The sequence below is a fragment of the Equus caballus genome, chromosome 14 (assembly GCF_041296265.1).
Source record: "Equus caballus isolate H_3958 breed thoroughbred chromosome 14, TB-T2T, whole genome shotgun sequence".
Taxonomy (NCBI): Eukaryota; Metazoa; Chordata; class Mammalia; order Perissodactyla; family Equidae; genus Equus; species Equus caballus.
Window position 1 is genome coordinate 48,116,089 of NC_091697.1, and position 20,366 is coordinate 48,136,454.

The following is a 20,366-nucleotide window of genomic DNA, read 5'->3' on the forward strand; positions in this document are numbered from 1 at the left end:
AGAGAGACACTGTAGTTTCAAATTCAAACAGAACAGATGGTACAGATACCTGGACAGCACTGCCTGTGTGCTTTCCTTTAAAGATGACTATAAGTAGATGTAAGTAAATGTCAAAACGGCAGGTTTGGTCACAGACATGAAATGGTTCTGCACTGTGGAGCGGCAGCTGTGACATAGTGGAAAGAGGCTTGTTATCCAAAGGCCTGGGTTCAACTCCTGGGTCTATGAATTCTTAGGTAAGGGATCTTGGGCTAGTTCTTTAACTCTCTTACCCTGGATTTCCTTCTCTGTAAATAAGGGAATACAGTACATCCCTGAAAGCATGGATGTGAAAATCAGGTAAAATAATGAAAGAAAATAAAAGCATAGCATATCAAAATTGGTAGATTTAAGTCAAATCAGGAATTATGATTAGAAAAAAGAAAGAGATAAAATTAATTATTGAAGTGTGCATCTTAAAGAGATAGCAAAATATGGGAAAATTGAACACATATTGATGGAAGAAAGGAAAACATAAGAATGAGAGCAGAACCAATGAAATAGAAAACCAAGATTGAGAACCTAAAGTTGATTCTTTAAAAAGATTAATAAGGTTGATAAAACTTTAGCTAGACTGATTAAGTAAAAATAAAGAAAACACAAATTAACCATATCAGTAATAGATGATGAGGCAAAATTTAGATCCTCCAGTCATTAAAAAATTAACAAGGGAATATTACAAATAACTTTATGACAATAAGTTTGTCAATATAAATAAATACACAAAGCTATGTAACTCACAAATTGGTAATATTGACATGAGAAGAGTTAGAAAATATGGATAGTCGTATGTTTTTAAAAACCACTAATTCATAACTAAAATGCTTACTATTGAATTGCCTTGGAATCCTTATTTAAAATTGATTGATGATAAATATATTGGTGTATTTCTGGACTCTCAATTATATTCTATTGATCTGTATGTTTGTCCTAATGCCAGTACCATTCTTGATTACAGTTGCTTTGTAGTAAGTTTTAAAATCCAAAAGGGCGAGTCCTTCTACTTTGTTCTTCTTCTTCAAATTGTTTTGGCTATTCGAGGCCCCTTGCAATTTCATATGAATTTTAGAATCATCTTTTACATTTCTGTAAAAATGGCTGTTGGATTTTTGGTAGGGAATGTAGATCATTTTGGGTAGTATTGATATCTTAATATTAAATCTTCCTACCTATGATCATGAGATGTCTTTCCATTTATTTAGATCTTTAATTTCTTTCATCAATGTTTTCTGTATATATATATATATATATATATATATCTCCTGTATAATATTTCAAATGTACTTGAGAAGACAGTGTATTCTGTTGTTGTTTGGTAGTATTTATTGGCTTTTTGTCTACATACAATTTTGATTTCCTTTAGTGATTTCTCTATGGATTACTATACACATTTCCAAACTTTCACAGTCTATTCATATAAAACATATAAATCTTGCATCTATACAGTTTCCTTTGTCTCCTTCATCAGTGAAATTTATGCCCTAGTTGTCATAGTTATTACACTGACATATGTTGAAAATTCCAGAAGACAGTGTTATAATTTTGCTTTAAGTTATTATATGTATTTAAAATATTTAAGAGGAAAAATTATCTTTTATATTTACTCATTTGTCAGGTATTTGCCATTTCTGTTGTTGTTTCTATATTTGTAAAAATCTCAGTTTTCTCATTTATTTTTTCCCTTGAGCATGATGAACTTACTTTAGCATTTCTTGTAGAGTAGATCTATTGGCAACACTTCTCTTAATTTTACTTCATCTGAGAATATCTTTCTTTTGTCTTCGTTCCTGGGGAATGTTTTTGTTGGATATACAATTCAGAATTGATAGTTCTTTTATTCAAGCACTTTAAAGATGTTTTCCACTATCTTCTGGTCTCCATGAAACAAAGACATCATTAAAAACAACAAATAGGCAAACTGCGTACTGAGAGAAAATATTCATAATACTTATTTCCGAAAATGGGCTGATATTCAGCTTATATAAAGAACTTTAACAACTCAGTAAGATGCATACAAATAACTCAATAAAATTTGGTGGGCAGTCTTGAATACACTCTTTACAAAGAAATATTACAAATAAACAATGAGCATATGAAAAGTGTTCAACATCATTAGTCATCAATGAAATGCAAATTAAAACCACAGTGAGATACCCCTTCCGACACAGTAGAATTGCTAAAACTGACAACACAAAATATTGACAAATGTATGGAACAAAAGAACTCCTAAACTTTGCTAATGGAAGTATAAAGTGGTACATCTACTTTGGAAACCTGGTTGATTTCTTTTAAAGTTAAATATACATCTGCCCAATGACCCTTCAATTTCACTGATGGGTATTTATCTGAGAGAAATAAAAACATATGACCACATATACACCAGGGTAAGAGTATTCATGGTAGCTTTCTTGATAAAAACTACAGACTGGAAACCAAACAAATGCTCATTAGTAGGAAAACAATTAAATTATGGTATATCAATAAAATGGAAGATTATTCTGCTACTGATAAACACAACAACAATATTCAAAAATATAATGCTGAGCATCCTTTTGCTCAAATAAAAAATGTGTATTATCCATAATTTTATTTGTATGAACTTCTAGATCTGGCTACACTAACACATGGTGATAGACATTAGAAGCTTTGTTGCCTCTGGGGAGAGAGTGAGGAAAGGGAGGAAACTTCCATATTGGTGTGGGTTACATGGTTGCATGTATTTGTCCAAATTAATTAGCTATACTTTAGATGCACACGTTGCTTTATTTGAATTATACCTCAATTTAAAAAAAGAGTAAGAGCATGAAAAAAAGTGATCAGAAACTATACAAAAAAATAAGTTTGAAAATCACTGAGCTTTAATTTAACAATATCTGAGGTTGATTTGAAAGATGGCATACTCTGAAAATAAATGTCTCACTTGGACATCCAAAATATCTACCTGATGCAGTTATTCCAGATAAGTCATAGTGAGCTCGGTTCCTTGAGTTATGGTTTGTCCAAGTTCCCTTGACAAACTCTAGTCTAAGCAGTTATCATTCTACTCACAAAAACAACACAATATCAGCTGGAAGAGAGCTTCTAGTTTTGGAATTGCAGGTACAGCAAAAATAGAGGAGATATAAGAGAAAGAGTTTTCTCTCCAGGCTGCTAAGCTTTCCACTGATGCAAATCCTTTCAAATGCTGCTCAATTAATTAAATGCTGCAGAGTGTAGATATAGAAGAAATATATCCATTTCTCTAAGAAATAAAAAATCTAAAAGCAATAAAATTGTTTACCTTTTAAGTTTACTTATAATTCAGGGTCCAAATGGTTGATTACTATCTACCTGTGTGTCTATCTACCTATCATATATTATATGTCAATATACACATGCACATGTGTAAACATATATATTACAATCATACATGTTCAAAGAGAATGAGGAAGAGAGTGAGTTAATACAATAACAGTAATATATAGATAGGCTATTATACATTATCTCAATCAATAGCCTTCCATTTTCTCTCCCATTCCCTATTTTTCAGTCGGTTTCCACACATTATTTTATGTCCATTTCAATATGCCCTCTTCCCTAGCCACACCATGAAAATGGCTCTTATGAAGGTCACCAATGACATCCACTTGGCTATATCCAATGGATAACTTTCAGTCTCCAGTGATGACAACCTCTTTCCTAAAGTACCTTCATGTTTCATAATTTTCCCCCTGCATTTCAGGATGCTTTTTCTAACTCCTCTTTGGACTCATCTGCCTCTACCTAACCTTTAAAAATCGGTGTTGTTGAAGCCTATGTCCTACACTCTGTGCTCTTCTCACTCTAGAATCTCTTTGTGAGAAACACCAATCATCTAGACCTTGATGCTTCTCAAGCTCATATTTCCTTCTGGATCTTTTTTTTCCAAAGGCTAGACTTGCATAGCCAACTACCTACTCACATTTCAGTTTGAGTGTTTTATAGTTACCTCATTCTCAATACATTCACAACTGAATTCATAATCTTTGTGCTGGCAATACCTCAACTTACTCCTTCTCCTCATCTCAATGTCGCATCTACCTAAGTTGTTTAAGACTCTTCCCTCTCACTGTACTGTCTATATACCTCATAAATCTCTCTGGCATCATTTGGTTCAAGGTACTGTTATCTACTCCCAGACCATTGCAGGTCATCTTCTAACTGGCCACCAATCCATTCTCTATACAGTAACAAGAATGATCTTGTTTAAAAGCAAATCTGATCTTGTCCCTCTCATGTCTGAAATATTTCCCCTCCTTTTGTCCCCTAACTCCATATTCAAGTTAATTTCTTATAAATTTGTACTTATTAATCCTTCAAAGCTTAAATAAAATGCCAAAAATCCTTTTCTGACCACCCAGTCTAGCTCTTCTCCTTATAATCACTTTCAGAAAACTCCACCCCTTCTTCATGACTCTTATGACAATGGCTGTGGATAATTAACTTTGAAATTACTTATTTAATGTCCCTCTCCCCAATTAGAATGCCAGTTTAATGAAGAGAATAATCATGCCTGTTTACTTTTCTGTTCTATTTCCAGCTGCTCTTATCCCAGTACTTGGCACATGGTATGTACCAGTAAGTGTTCATGAAATTACTTTGCTATTCCCTCCAATTAATAGTCCTCTATTCTCTGACCTGGTTCCCTTCACTTAGTTAATCCTTCTAGTCTTTTAAGACTTATCTCAGCCATCACTTATTCAGAAAGCCTTCCCTGTTGTCCACAGACACTCCACCTCTGTGCTCCTATGACTCCCTATACATTCCTATTTTATAAATATTATCATACTATCGTATAATTTTTGTTTTTTTCTGAGTACCTGTATTCCTCACCTGTGAAATCCTTGAGGAGAGGAACTGTGTCTTTCATGTACATATACGCAGGGATTGGTCATAGTAAGGACTCAAGAAGTGTTCATTAAATGAATAAATGAGTTAGTAAGTGAGTTGAGATGATACTTCATTTTGTAGGTAATGAAATTGAGACTCAAGGAAGTTAGATGATTTGCAGAATATCTGATGTTAGAATCCAACATCTTTTCACTTTTGACTGCACCTCACTCTTCTTCTTGGCCCAAGGCAGTGAAATTCTAGGTAATTTCCAAGGCTCCTAGCTCACAGACTCTCTCCTGTTCAACATCTTCTCAGATGGTCACAGGCAATAAAATGACCGGATTCAAGTTCTGCCTACTCTCTTTCACCTTTTCCCACTTTGGGTAGAAATTCTAATACTATTTTTAGGATTAAAAGTGGGGTGAAAAAGGAGAAGAGTGAAAAATAGTCTTGCATAATTTCCTGATGGAATACCAAGCCTGGCATAATTGAGAACAGCCTGGGTTTTTAACATGCTTCAAATCTCCATGAATCAAGAGGCATTTGCACTTGCATGAGTGAAAATGTCAAGGGATGATTTTGAAAGGCCCTGTTTGAGGGTGAAATGTTTCTGCGTCTGAAATCCATTTTACTGAGCAAAGCACAGTAGTCATAAAGGCTAAGAGGTTTTCATTTCCATAATTTTATCAATTTTTTTCAGAAAGAAGTAGAAAAATCCAAGCTTACAAATTTGGACCTTCACAGCTCAGCAAGAAATATATTTTAAATAATAGTTCCCACTGGCTTGACAAAGAAAATTGACAACGATGTGTGTGGCATCTCATGAAGCTTCGTCCAGCCTCTTGGTGGATAATTCCAGGATCTTTGGAATCCGTCATGTTGTAGAGCCTTTCTAACTTTGTCGTAAGCTCCTTTTGATTTCTAGATTCCTGAGAACAGCAAAGATCCAGTTCACTCACTGAATTTGTTCAAAAAATCCTTACTGAGTATCTTCTATGTGTTAAGAAATTTTCTAGAAATGAGGTAAACAGCAATGAACAAACCATATAAAAGTCTTTGCCTTCATAGAGTCAACATTCTAGTGGAGGGAGACTCATAATAAATAATTAAGAAATAAGGAATATCCAATTTTTCTAAGTAGAGAAGAGTAAAGCAGAGAACTGTGGTAGAAAGTCTCTGGAATAGGAGGATACTGAGTTACATTTTCAAATAAAACCACCAGAAAAGACTTCACTGAGATAAATTCATTTGAGCTAAGATCTGAAGCAAGAGAAGCGGTGAAAAGTACATCCTATCAGATATCTAGTATGCAAATTGGAGGACACTTTATAAAAAAACTGGACAGTACTTTCAAATTCTCAAGGTCTTTTTAAGAAATGAAAAGACTAAGGATTGAAAGAGACTAAAGAGACAATGGCAACAAAATGCAGTCTGGTAACCTGGATTGTATCCTGGAACAGAAAATGAGGACTTAGTGGACAAACTCGTGAAACCCTAATGAAGTCTGCAGCTCAGTTACGGTATTATACCAATATTAACTTCTTAGTTTTGATAACTGTCCTATGGTTATGTACGATATTGATGTTAAGGGAAGCTGGGTGAAGGGTATATGTGAGCTCTGTACTATTTCTGTCAGTCTTCTCTAAGTCTATAGTTATTTCACAATAAGAAGTAGAATGAAGTGCACATACTATGGAAAGAGGCCTCTGAGGAGAGGGCATAGCTAGGGCAAAGGTTTCTAGCATGTTATAAAAGGATCAAGGTAGCGTGGCTGGAGCAGAGTGAGTGGTGGGGAGACAAGAAGGGCATGTCACAGGGGCAGGAGTGTGGAGGGTTCTCCAGTCCACTGTAAGGACTTTAAACTTGGAGTTACATGGAAGCTATTAGAACTTTTTGAGCGAAGAAATATCATGATATGATTGAGATTTTAAGAGGAACATTCCAGCTGCTATGTGGATGGGCTAACACAGAAAATCAGGAGAGAAGTGAGGGTAGTTTAGAGCAGGGCATAGCAGGGAAGGTGAATTAGTGAATTGATAGACTATCAATTCTGTCTATCCAACTGAAAGTAGAGCAAACACTTCTCAGGAAAAGTGCAAACTTTGTGATTTCTTTACTTCTTTCTAGCTTAACACTTCTGTGCTCCTCCATCTTATCCATGTATGCCTCATTTTCAATTTCTCCCTCTGTTAAAATGGGGAAGGGAGTGGATTTAGATGAACATCCTCTAGGTTTCTTTTGATTCTAAGGGAATAGATTTTGGTTCTCCAGTACTCATAATACAAGTTTTTCTCTTATAATGGAGAAAATTAATATGATTGATTCATTCACTTTAAGGTGTTAAGAACTTGATGTGTCCCCTTTATAGGAAATGTTTAAGAGGCTACCACGAAAAGAGACATATATATTCACATTCACTCAAAGGAATGAATAACTAACTTTGGCTCTGATACATCAGAGGAAGAAAGAGACTGAGGTGTGAGGTTTTTATAGCATTCCACAGGATCTCCATGAGTTTATTCAATGTGCACCCACGCAGTGCGCCACTAGGCAATTCTTTTTAAAAGATCTGATGCCCTCAGGATCTGCACAGCTGCTGAGTGAAGGACTTGCTCTTCTCAGATAGCCCCAGCAATGACTGCATATGGTGGATCACCAGTGCCTGGCCATTTCTGTTCAAAGTGGGACTCCTCCAAAGGGTCGTATGTACCAGGGAACTCTCCTTTGGACTGGCTGAGACTTAGTCAGATCCACTCGTGGTCTGAAGCAATCCTGGCTCAATCTGATTTCTTCTTCTGTTTCCCAAGTAGCACATACATATTTTAGTCTGAAAGCTAACATTCAATCCTCCCCTTTTATCTTTCACAAGCACACCCCCCAGAAATCTCTGACACTCTGGAGGATCTAACTAAAATGCTGGACTCTTCCTTAAGGATAGCTCATCCTTAATCAATCCTATATTTCATGCTCAGCATATTGTATAATTTCGGCCACATACAGATCCTCAATAAATGTTTGTTTAATAGAACCCAGGAAATTTGGATCCTAGTCCAGCTTTTCCGCAAATATTCTGTGTGACAGAACAGTTAATATTCCCCTCCTGGCTTTAGTTGTTTCACCCCTATGATAAGGGGATTGAAGTCGCCGAATATCTTATCAGCCTGAAAACACCAAATCCTTAGGGAAGAGCCCCTCTCTGTATGTTCCTACGCTCCTCTCCGGAGGACGCCAAGCCTAGCACCTCTGGAAACATAATCTGGTTTGACAATAGATTGTATCCACCAACAACCATGTTGAGTTGCTTTCCTCCAGAGGATAAATTTGGCAGCAGAGGCACTGCTGGGAGAATCATGACAAATTAGTCACTGCTGAGGTGGGTAGTGATAAAACAGGAAAGTCACAGCTAAGCCCGCTAGGGCAGGGGTCAGCAGACTTCTCCTAAAAAGGGCCAGATGGTAAATATTTTAGGTGTGTGGGCCATATATGGTTTCTCTTGCATATTCTTTAATTTTTGCAATCCTTTAAAAATGTAAAATCCATTCTTAGGTTTGAGGGCCATACGAAAACAGACGTGAGCTGGATGTGGCCATCAGGCTATAAGTTTGCCAACCCCTATTCTAGATGACAGTCACCTGCGGCTACCTTGGGTAACCATAAAAATGAAGAGGTATGTGTTTTGGATATGGTGGGTTTCCATTCCACAGAACCTATTTGTCTGCCTGCCTTCCCTCTTTCCTTCCATCCTTCCTTCTTTCGTTCCATAAAGTACTTCTTGAATCAAGAGAGTTTTACTTGAATCAAAAGTGTGAGAAAGGAGCAATTCCCCAAGGCAGCCGTGATTAGAGAAAAGCAAAATGTAGGGAGAGTGGGTGGGTTCTGGGAGCAGGCCCTCCTGGCTCCTAATTCAGACCATGTCCCTTTAGCATCTATAACAGTTCCCCTCCTTTCCCCCAGAGTCAGTTTCCTCATCTTCTTCTGGGGATTATTCTTCTTCCCTGACAACCTCTACATGAGGATTAAAGACGTCAATTTGTGCAAATATGCTTATTCTCTTGCTCAGCACCTAGTGGGGACTTCTGTATCCCTCTGGTGACCTGTATGGTGCCCAGAAAAGGTGCTTTCCCCAACTCACAACAATAGCATATGCATTTCATATGTGTAGGCAAAGCTAAAATCACAGGAGGTGAGGCAAAGTGATTTGAAATGCTGCAAAGCCTCATCATCTACATGTACTTTCCCACAACTCCCATATTTTTATGATTAGAAAAACTTGCAGTTACCTGCTGTTGGTTGGAGGGGCAGGAGCACAGAGCTCCACACTTTCAGGCTCCTCTCTCCTCCCCTGCAATATATGCATGAAAGATCCCCAGATTAAGGCATCAGGATCTCCAAAATTCCCAGTAAGTGTGAATAACTTAATAACAGCAGAAACATTCATCCATGAGAGCCATTGCTATCTTTGCAGAGTTCTTCCCTTTCATTAACTCTATGGGCTTCATTTATTTTTCCTCTTCTGATAAATATGACACAATTCTTCATTTTCTAGCTGTAAATATTTGTCTGGCAAAACTGAAGGATACACAGGACTAATCAGTCTTGACTGAACTGGGATATCTGCCTGGAGAATGCAGTCTGGTGTATGGTATTAATCAAATGAAAGTATAAACAAGAGGGGCATGAGAGTAACTTACTCCTAAAAGTATAGAAGGGCTTATAGCCTGAGAGGGGAAAGAGAAACTTAGGATGGATTGAAACTTCAGATTTTTAATTCAGGGAACCTTTCAGTTCAGTAAAAATTATACTAACTGGCAGAAGGATGTTGATGTGTGTGCCCTGGGGTGTCTCAAAGGGACTAGACTCTTTCCTCAAGATGTTGCTTAGAAACCAAGGGACGTTCAGTCACTAGGTCTGGACACTGAAAGGATTCTCTGCCATCTTGCTTTACTTTAAGTCCACACTGCCTCCAAGAGGGGGTAAATGAGCCAGCGTCCCTAACTAAAGAAACTCTTTTCTGGCAACCCATGTGACACCATTTGTTAGAGCACACAAATGACTGACAGAGGATCCATATGACTGAGGGAACTGTTTAACCTACTCCATTCTTAGGAGGCAGAAAAGAAAATAGAACACCTCGGGCAGAAAACCCAGAAGCAGAGACTGAGTCCATGCAGAATGGACTTCTGGACAATAGTCAGGGTGAAACCCAAGGCAGTCTTATTCTTTTCCATCCTACATTTACAGATAACCCCAATTCACTACATGTTTAAATACCACAGAAATATTTATCATGTTTATTAGAAACCTACAAACATAGGAAAGAGGATTAATACTTATATGAATTATCAATGGTGAGAGCTGAATCTAAAGTGTCTTCAGCATGAGCCCAAGGTTAACTTTAAGTCCAGGAATTTCATGAATATTCTGGATGATTGAAATTCTGCTGTACAGTGAATGGAGAGAATAATGGTTGGAGCTGTTCCTCTTACACAATTCCTTTTTGCCCTTCAACTGGCAGTCTATGAGGATAATATGAGATAATGCATGAAAAGCGCTTAACCCAGAACTGCACTCAACTAGGCACTTAAAAATTGGTCATTATTTGCATGTTCCTCAAATTCTCCCATTGCCACAAGTTTTCAGTCACTCACAATATCTACCAAACAAAGCCATCATCCATATGCAGAGTCAAGATGACTACCCCCAAAACAATCTAGAATGTCACGAGCCGTGAGCTTGTCAAGACTAAATACGTTTTGTATTTAAGATGTTTCTCTTAAATATGTTAGTATTTTGGTGCCATTTAGGTATGAACATAACTGTTACATAAAAAATAAAATAAAATTGCAGAATGCCAAAGTTATACAACTCCATAAATGTACATTCCATGAGCTGAGTACTCTGATAAATTTCAGTGGAAAAGTATGGTTAGCATTTGTTGCTTAAAGACACCATGTGAGGCAAGGAAGAGCTACCGTGATCAGACAAGTCGCCAGCAGCCATCGGGAGATTGGTAACTTCTTGCTGACTGTTGCATCATTTCTCTACTTCTTATTTACCGTTAAAGAGTTTTCTCTTTTTCTATCCATGTGCTTGTGTTTAATTTTTAATATGGAACATTAAACCCCTGGGCCAGAGGGTAAATCTTAAATACCGCCTTTTAAGTACCCTATCTCATCTTTTCATGGGTAATTTCTCATTGCTGCCTGGGGCTCATTTGGACCCTTAACTGGAATTAGCCCATTAGAATGGTCTGACTTGGTGGTACTAAGAACAACCAGATATTATTCTCGTGTAGCTACACCCTATAGAATTCTGATAGACAGTTGATGTTTTTGTTGCTTCTTTTGTCCAAATTGCCTCTTAGAAAATGGGTTAAGTGCTTGCCCGTGTAGCCCTCATGTACAGCCTCTCGACAATATGTCAGTTCTTCCCCCTCGACATTCCTGACCTGTAATGTATCATGATAAATTGATGACCAAGGCATTTTCTTTGACAATTGGAGTGAAACAGGGTCAAGAGGCCCAAATCCATGTGCATAGCTGAGCTGATACTAATAAATTTTTATTTGTCTGCTTCATCTGCTTGTCACCTAGAGATCTAGGTAGTGTTTCTGAAGGAAATCTTTCCTACCAAAAATATAAAAATAAAGCCTAAAAGCCATTGGAATTTCCTCTACTTGACCAAACACTAATCCAAACTGAAAAATGAACTCTGATCTACTTCAAGTGAAAAGAAAACACAAAACATAACAATTTATGTTAATATTATCTGTTTAGAACTATAATAATATTTTACATGTGCGAAACACCTCGCTTATCTAAATAAATGGCAACCAGTTTCCAACTGGAATTTTTTCCTTTCACTTCTCATCACTCCTACAAATAGCTCCAAACCCACTCCCAATAAGACTTATTGAGGCTGGCTACAAAAATATATTGCATTATCAAAATACTTCTCTTTATATCCACTGCTACCATCTTAGTCTAAACTATCATTTTCCCTTCACAAGAACATTGCAGTAACCTCTAACATTTCTCCCTGCTTCTTCTCTTGCCCCTACAACTAGTTTTTCATAGAACAGCCAATGTGGTTGCCTAAAAACATAACTCATATCATTATTTTCCTCTGCTTAAAATACTCTGTGGGCCTCCATTATAATTTGAATAAAATTAAGTATTAGTATGTGGACTAGAAGGCTCTCAATGATTCTGCCTATGCCCACATCTTTGATGTCTTCTATAACACTCTTCCTCTTGCTTATCATGCTTCAACCGCTCTGACCTTCTCACCATTTGTCAATTCTGGAATTATTGCCATCTCATAACCTTTTACTAGAAATGCTCCCCAGTTACCCCTTCACATGGCTGCCTCTTCTTCATCATTCATATCTCACCCCAAAGGTGTATTAACCTAAATACTCAGTCTAAAATAGCACCCTTCACTCCAAACATTTTCTATCATTTAATTCTGTCTAATAAATTGAATTGTTGGCCCAAGTTATTAATCTTCCCTGCAGATTTTCCCTTCCATAGCTTCATCTTTGGCCAAAGTGTATATCTCTGCTCCTTGACTGTTGGCTTGTCCATATGATCTCCTTTGATCAATGGTATATGGGTAGAAGTGATATCTCACCAGTTCCAAACCCAGCACCTAAAAGACCTCCCTTGTTTTGCTTGCTTTCCTGCACCTCTGGCATTGCATTGTAAGGAACACGTTTCAGATAGCCCTCTAGTTCAAAGAAGATGGGAAACCTGTAGAGCAGATGGAACCCAGCTGACATAGAGACATTCAGGGCCTTGCCAGCTCCTACAGACTAAAGCTAAGCCACCTATCTGAGCCTCGTCTAAATCAGCTGAACCCCAGACCACTCCCAGATGAAAATAAATAATCTTCAAACCACTGAGTTTTAGATTGACTTGTTGCACTGTGTTTTTTTTTTTTTGAGGAAGATTAGCCCTGAGCTAACATCTGCTGCCAAACCTCCTCTTTTTGCTGAGGAAGACTGGCCCTACGCTAACATCCACGTCCGTCTTCCTCTACTTTATATGTGGGACACCTGCCACAGCATGGCTTGACAAGTAGTGTGTAGGTCTGCACCTGGGATCTGAAGTGGTGAACCCTGAGCCACTGAAGCGGAATGCATGAACTTAACCACTGCACCACCAGGCCAGCCCCCTGTTGCACATTTTTATTGCTGTGGTAGGTTACTAATACATTATATTTTTTTCATAGCACTTATCACTTTAAAGGTACTTTCATTTATTTCTTTTTTACTTATTTATGTGTCTTCACCATTATTAGAATGTAAGTTTCATAGGAGACGGAATCTTATTTGTCTTATTTTCCCTGAACTGATAATAATCGATAGTGCCTGGCATACCAGTCACATACTAGATATTCAATAAATCTTTGCAGAAAGAAGCAATGACTTGTTGAAACAGTTTTACCAAAGGGCCTAATTAGCAATGTAGAAATGAGAGAAAACTGAAAAAATTCACACAGCCATGGTAAACAGAATAACTGGAGTATAATACTCTGAGGAAAGGTTAAAATCTATTGATCCCAATTTTCCTATTAATAGTTAGGCTTAGAATATCAAAGATATGAGGTTATGTAAAGGCAAAAGACATAATGTTAGTGGAACATATAGGTGATTTCCAAGTGTTTGTAACGTGCTATCTTGTGATAAAAACCCTCAAGGCTAAACTTCAACAAAATTGAATTTTCAAGGAATAATTATCTAAATCTAAATGCTCCAGGTATCACCACATCTCCCAAATGATGTATTTACTGATTGTTTAGTATGAGAACATACATCAGTTCCTAACTCAAACTGTTCTAAACAGCAGAGAAAATGGAATTGTTCATATTTTAAACATTTCTAAAAGAAGAGTAAATTTCAGAAAGAATGTGATTTAGCAATTCAAGAATATCACTAAGGACTTGTATCACTTTTTCCTCTCTAATCTCTCCATTCTACAGTCATTGTCCTTCTAAAGTCGACTTCTCTCATTGTCACCAGGTGACTGCCAACAGCTCCCAAGGCTATCTGCTTCATGGTTCTTGGTCCATGGCAATTTTTTTGGTCTTTGTCTCCAATCTTTGAACCTAAGTCCTGGATTCTACTCTGACTTAAACATCTTAATCATGTAGCCATCCCCAAACCAATCACCATGGCCAAGGGAATGCTAATTGGCTTATTTTGGGTAGTGTTATCATTCCTGGAGATAGAGGTAAATTAATCTCACTCAAAACACATAACTTTTAGGCAGAGTGTGTGGTGGGAAGACAGAGTCACAGGGATCTCCCAAAGTGCTGACCATCTTCCTCCCTTCTGCTTGCATCTCCTCTTCTTTGAACCTGACCTGCTGCCCCACCCTACTGGAACCCTACTCAGCCAGCTTCAGTGCTCCTCCCATCAGCTCTAGAATGGACCCTGTCTACATAGGACTTTTATGCTTATATGACTTTGCTATCTAAGACAACTTTTTCCTTTAGATAGAAGCTCCAGTAAGCAGAATAATGGCTTCCCCAAAGATGTTCATGTCCTATTCCCCAGAACATGTAAACTGTCAAGTTACATGGCAAGGGGGAATTAAGGTCACAGACAGAATTAATACTGCTAATCAGCTGACCTTGAGATAGGGAGATTATCCTGGATTATCTAGATAGGCCCAATGAAATCACTGGAGTCCTCTTAAGCAGAAGACGGAGGCAGAAAATTTCAAGAAAGATTTGAAGATGCCATACTGCTGACTTTGGAAGTCAAAGGATGCGGTGGTTTCTAGAAGCTGGAAAAGACAAAGAGACAGCTTCCCCCCTAGAACCACCAGAAGGAATCTAAGCCCTGCCAGCACTTTGATTTTAGTGCATTGAGACCCCATTGCGGACTTCCGGCCTCTGGAATTGTAAGATAATAAATTTGTTGTTGTTTTCAGCCACTAAGTTTGTGGGAATTTGTTACAGAAGCAATAGGAAAATGATACAGAAACAACATACTTTAATGTATTTTTCCGTTTGTCCTTGTAAGAAAACAGTCTTCCTTGAAGGAAATTGACCACAACAAAAAGTAGAAGGAAACCATCTAAAATGAAGATCAATATGGACCTTGGCTATTGGACCTATCCTAGTACTTTACCGGTAAGTTACCACGAGCATCTCAGCCAGTCAAAACTGGCTTTCTGAACACACTATTTTGCTTCTTCTTCTTGCTTGAAGGATGTACTTACTGTCAATAATGGGCCTTTCCTGCCTAGCATGGGCTCTCCTCAGACACCCTGGCTGCAAATCATGGCCATACCTCTTGTGAGCTGGGAGTCCTTAAGCAAGCCACTTAACCTTTCTGGCCTGTGTCTTCATCTTGAAAAGGTGGCTAATGACTGTGCTTACCTCATGGAAGGTATATTAGTTTGCCAGGGCTGTCGCCACAGACCAAATGGTTTAAACAACCAAAATTTATTTTCTAACTGTTCTGGAAGCTAGAAATTCCAAATCAAGGTGTTAGCAGGTTTGGTATCTTTTGAGGCCTTTCTCTTTGGCTTGCAGGAGGGGTGTCTTCTTATGTCCTCTTACAGTCTTTCTTCCACATGTGTACATCCCTGGTGTCTCTCTTGTCTATGTGTCCAAATTCCTGCTTCTTATAAGGACACCAGTAACATTAGATTAGGGCCGACCTAACGACCTCATTTTAAATTAATCAGCTCTTTGGAGACTTTATCTTCAAAAGCAGTCACATTCTGAGGTAACGGGGGCAGAGACTTCAACATATGAGTTTTGGGGACACAATCAATCCATAACAGAGGGATTTTGAGAATGAGGAGACATGATCAATCAGAAGCCCTTAGCAGAGTGCCTGGCTCACTGCACGTCTCAGCCTTTTCATTATGATCTTTCTTTTATGACAAGACTTTGTTTTTATTAACCAACACAGATGGCTGTTAGAATCCAGGAGAAAGAAAAAAAATCAAATGTTAGAGCTAGGATTGAACCTCTTAACAACTGAGAGCTGGGGAAGAAGCCCAGAAGGGACAGAGTTCGGTGGTTAATAGGCTGCGACATAATATAACTGTTTCCAGGATCTCTTTTCACTCTTAGAAACACAGCTGGTTTCCTCGCTGGCTTACACGAAAGACAGATGTGTTCTGCAAACCCAGCTCATTTATTGCACATAGAGAAATGCCCTTCAGAAGCAGGTGCAGCTAAATATAGCTCGTGTGGCATTGAAGGTCCAGCTTCCAGCTTCACAATCCTCTCCCAGGTCTGAGACTTCCTAGACTTCAAGGTGGCAAGCTAAAAGGCTTACTACTCACTTTTTGGTGAACACTGATATAACGGATATGCACTGATGTCTCAGAATTGGATTCCAGTTAACATTTAAGGCATTTGATTTTAAAAAAATTATTACTAATGATAATAGTAATAATACCGCACAACCATTTGTAGTAGTCTTACAATATCTAGACACTGTGTGTAGCGTCTTATGTACATTATTTAATTCATTCATCCAATACGTATTTATTGAGTGCTTACTATGTGCCAAAGCTTGTTCTGTTTCCTGGAGATATTACAGTAAATAAGATATATGGAATTCATTTCACCAGAGAGTTGACGTATTGGTGGGAAATAGACATTAAAATTAAATATATATATAAATAAATATAAATAAACACATTGTTATATATATGCTTAAGTATATTTAGTAAGTCAGTTGATGGAAAGCACTGTGGAGAAAAATAAGGCAGGAAGTGAATAGGGGGATGATGCAGTGCCATAGAGGTTGGGGGAGGGATGCTCACTGAGAAGGTAACTCGAAGCAAAGACTAAAGGAGGGGAGGGCCTGAGCCATGAGGCTGCCTTGGAAAAGAACATTCCAGGAAGAAGGGAGAGCATTTCAAAGGATCTGTGCTGGTAATGTGCCTACTGTGCTCAATAATTGGTACTCATATGGTGTCTGAAAGGAACTACAAGAAGGGGAAACTTATGGACGATAACATCAGAGGTAATGGGAATGCACTGATTGGGTAGGGTGTTATCAGACCTTGTAGGGGATTTTTATTTTATTTTGTGGAGTTGGAGAGCCAAAGGAAGATTCCTGAACAGGGAAGTGACTCGATCTGACTTGTGTTGTGAAAACATCCCCCTAGTGCTCTATTGAAACTCTAGCGGCTCAGATGGGGGGTTCAAATCCAACCCGCCTAACTCCAAAGCTGGGATCTTCCACATGCTTCCACTGATGCAACTTACATTGTATTTACAGTGTGGAAACATTGGGTGCTGTGGAAACATTGAGGATAAATAAGAAGCATTCTTTTATCAGGTGTTCACAACATCAACCTACTCACTCAGGTCTACTATTTAATCATCCTACCAAAAAGTTGTTGAGCTCAGTCCATAGGAGTACAGATTTACCTATTACTCTCATTCTGGGACTGAGCCACCTCTTCATTCAAATGTAAAATAACTTCCGGGCCGGCCCTGTGGCATGGCCAAGTGGTTGGATTCTCGCTCTCCGTTTCAGCGGCCCAGGGTTTTGCTGGCTCGAGTCCTGGGCGCAGATATAGCTCCACTCATCAAGCCGTGCTGGGACGGCATCCTACATGCCACAACTAGAAGGACCCACAACTAAAAATACACAACTATGTTTGAGGGGGAGGTTGGGGGAGAAAAAAGGAAAAAAAATAAAATCTTTAAAATAACTGCAACGAATGTTTGAGAAGGACAAAGGAGGAAGGCCAGCACCCTGCACCAAAATCTGACAATTGCTTTTGAGAGCGATAAAATCTTGTGCTATCTGTACTTGTACACCTTTTGTCCACATACTTGACAATGGCCTATAGCAAGAATTGGATTATAAAATTGCCTTGTGGATTTCTAATCTCATTGGCCACTTCTTACCAGTCACGGCTAGTTCCTTCTTTTCTTCCTAAATTCTAATTATCATGGTGACACAGGGCTCACATTTCCATACACCTTCTCTAGGGAATCTCATCCCATACAAGGGTTTTAAATATCACCAAGACCTGGTGACCCCCAAATGTGAATCTCCAACCTATCTGAGTTACAGACTCATATGTCTGGTTCAGATCACTTCTCCGCACTTCAATTTGTATAGTCATCTAATTATTGATATTTTGCCTTGCATGTTTAAGAGGCATCTCACACATAACATGTCTAAAAGAGACTTTATTTCCCATCTCAGAGTCTATTCTTCATTTATGGATCCCATTGATCTCATTGCCCCAGGTTCCTCCCCTTCCCTCACACATAATGTCCAATTCCTCAGCAAATCTTTTTACCTCTACCTTCAAATTATGTCCTGAAATTGATGTTTCTGACTCTCTCTGTCATGACCATCTTCATTCAAACCACTATCTTTCTTTACCTTGGCTGTTGCAATAGCTCTCCTGTTTCTTTGTCTTCCATTTTTGCCTAATATAGTCAATTTCCATTCAGCAACCAGACTGATATATTAAAAACAAATCTGAAAGGCAACAATGAAAAAAAGGCAAAACCATGTGTGGATGAGGACACGAATTAACTGGAACTCACACGTTGCTAATGAGAATGTAAAATGATGTGGCTAATTTGGGAAACATTTTGACATTTTCTCCTACATTTATACACATACTTATCGTGAGACCTAGTAATCCTACTTCTAGGAATTTACCCAAGTGAAATGAAAGCCTATGTTAACACAAAAACTTATATGTGAATGTTTATGGCAGATTACTTTGTAAATGGGGAAAAAACAGGGGGAGAAACTAGGGAACAGATAAATTGTGGTATATCCATTCAATGACGTACTGTTCAGCAATAAACAGGAACTTACTACTGATAGACTCAACAACATGGAAGAATCTCAAATGCATTATGCTAAGTGAAAGAAGTCAGACTCAAAGGCTATGTGCTGTATGACTCCATTTATATGATATTCTGAAAAGACAAAACTGTAGTGATAGTAAAAAGATTTAGTGGGAGTAGAGGTTACTGCAAAGAGACATGGGCAATTTTTTGTGGTGATGAAACTGTGTATCTTGATTGTAGTGGTAATTATACAATTATATATATATATGTCAAAATTAGCAGAACTGTACACTTTTCAAAAGGGTAAGTTTTATTGAATGTAGACTATACTTTAATAACTAAAATAGCAAAAAAATTAATTTGATTTGTTCAATTCTCTGTTTAGAATAGCACAATGACTTCCCATTAGACTCAGTCTAAAATCCAAACTCCTTCTGTGCATACCCTGCTGAAGCCTACTCTCTGACCTCGTCTTCTTGTTCTGAGAGGATGTGACATTAGTTCTCACTTCAGGATATTTATATTTTGTTTCCGCTGTTGGGAAAGCCTTTTCCGAGATCTTCCCACGGCTCACAACTTATTGAATGCAGGTTCTCTGCACAAATATCCTTGCTGGCTTCTCAAGCTAGCATTCTCTGTCTTCTTACTCTATTTTTCTTTGTAGCACATAACACAACTTAATGTTTTTGCTAATTGATTTCCTTACCTAATGAGAATGCAAGTCCCACTAGGGAAAGGACTTACTCTGATTTGCTCATCGCTGTTTCCCAGTACTTAGAATGGTGCCACAGAAGAGAGACATAATGAATACATATGGTTGACTATATGTTGAATAAATCAATGACTGTTTGGAGACTCTGTGATGGCACCAGAAATTTGCCCACATGCCTGAAAATAACTGCTGAATTGATATGCATTATCTTGTCTGGTTCCCGTGGTGCCGCCACAGAATCAAACCAGACGTGAAACCCTTCTGTACTTATTGCACATGAGCTGACTGGTTATTGAGGAATAAAGGAAGAGTTACCTGGGACATCTGGTGGCTAAGATCTCAGTAGTGTAATGCTGGTTCTGTGTTTGTCTTCCTGTATGAATAACAGGAGCACAAGAGAAAGTGGAAGCAATTTACCTCACTGAACTGTACAGATGCATAACAAATTAGACTCTTTCTGTATTTTGCAAAAACAAAGCACTATTTCAATTTTTTCCCTTTAGTCTTTGATTTCTCTGATTCTATAATTAGGTTTCTCAGATTCAGTGATTATGGTATCATCAGGCTATGAATAATAGTGATTGTAATGTGCACATAAGCATGCAGTTAAAGAGATTAAGCATTGCTGAGATGTGTAAGAATGTTTTTTAGCTATGTAATACACTTACAGCTAACACATATAAACTTTTTTCTTTAAGCTCCAGATTTCATAAATTCTAAACAAATGGAGAAAGCCAACCTAGAAAACACGCATATAATTAAGTTAAGATTGATAAAGGAAAAAAGAATAGGATAGGCTGTGATTGGTAATTCATATTGTTGGTGTGTAGATGATGCTACTAAATGGATAAAGATGCTAAATATAGATTTAAGTTAGATTAAACTCTTCTGTTTTACTCTAGACAATTAAATTACTTGGAAATTGCTTTATTCACCAAGGGAGCAAAACAAACTTCAGCTG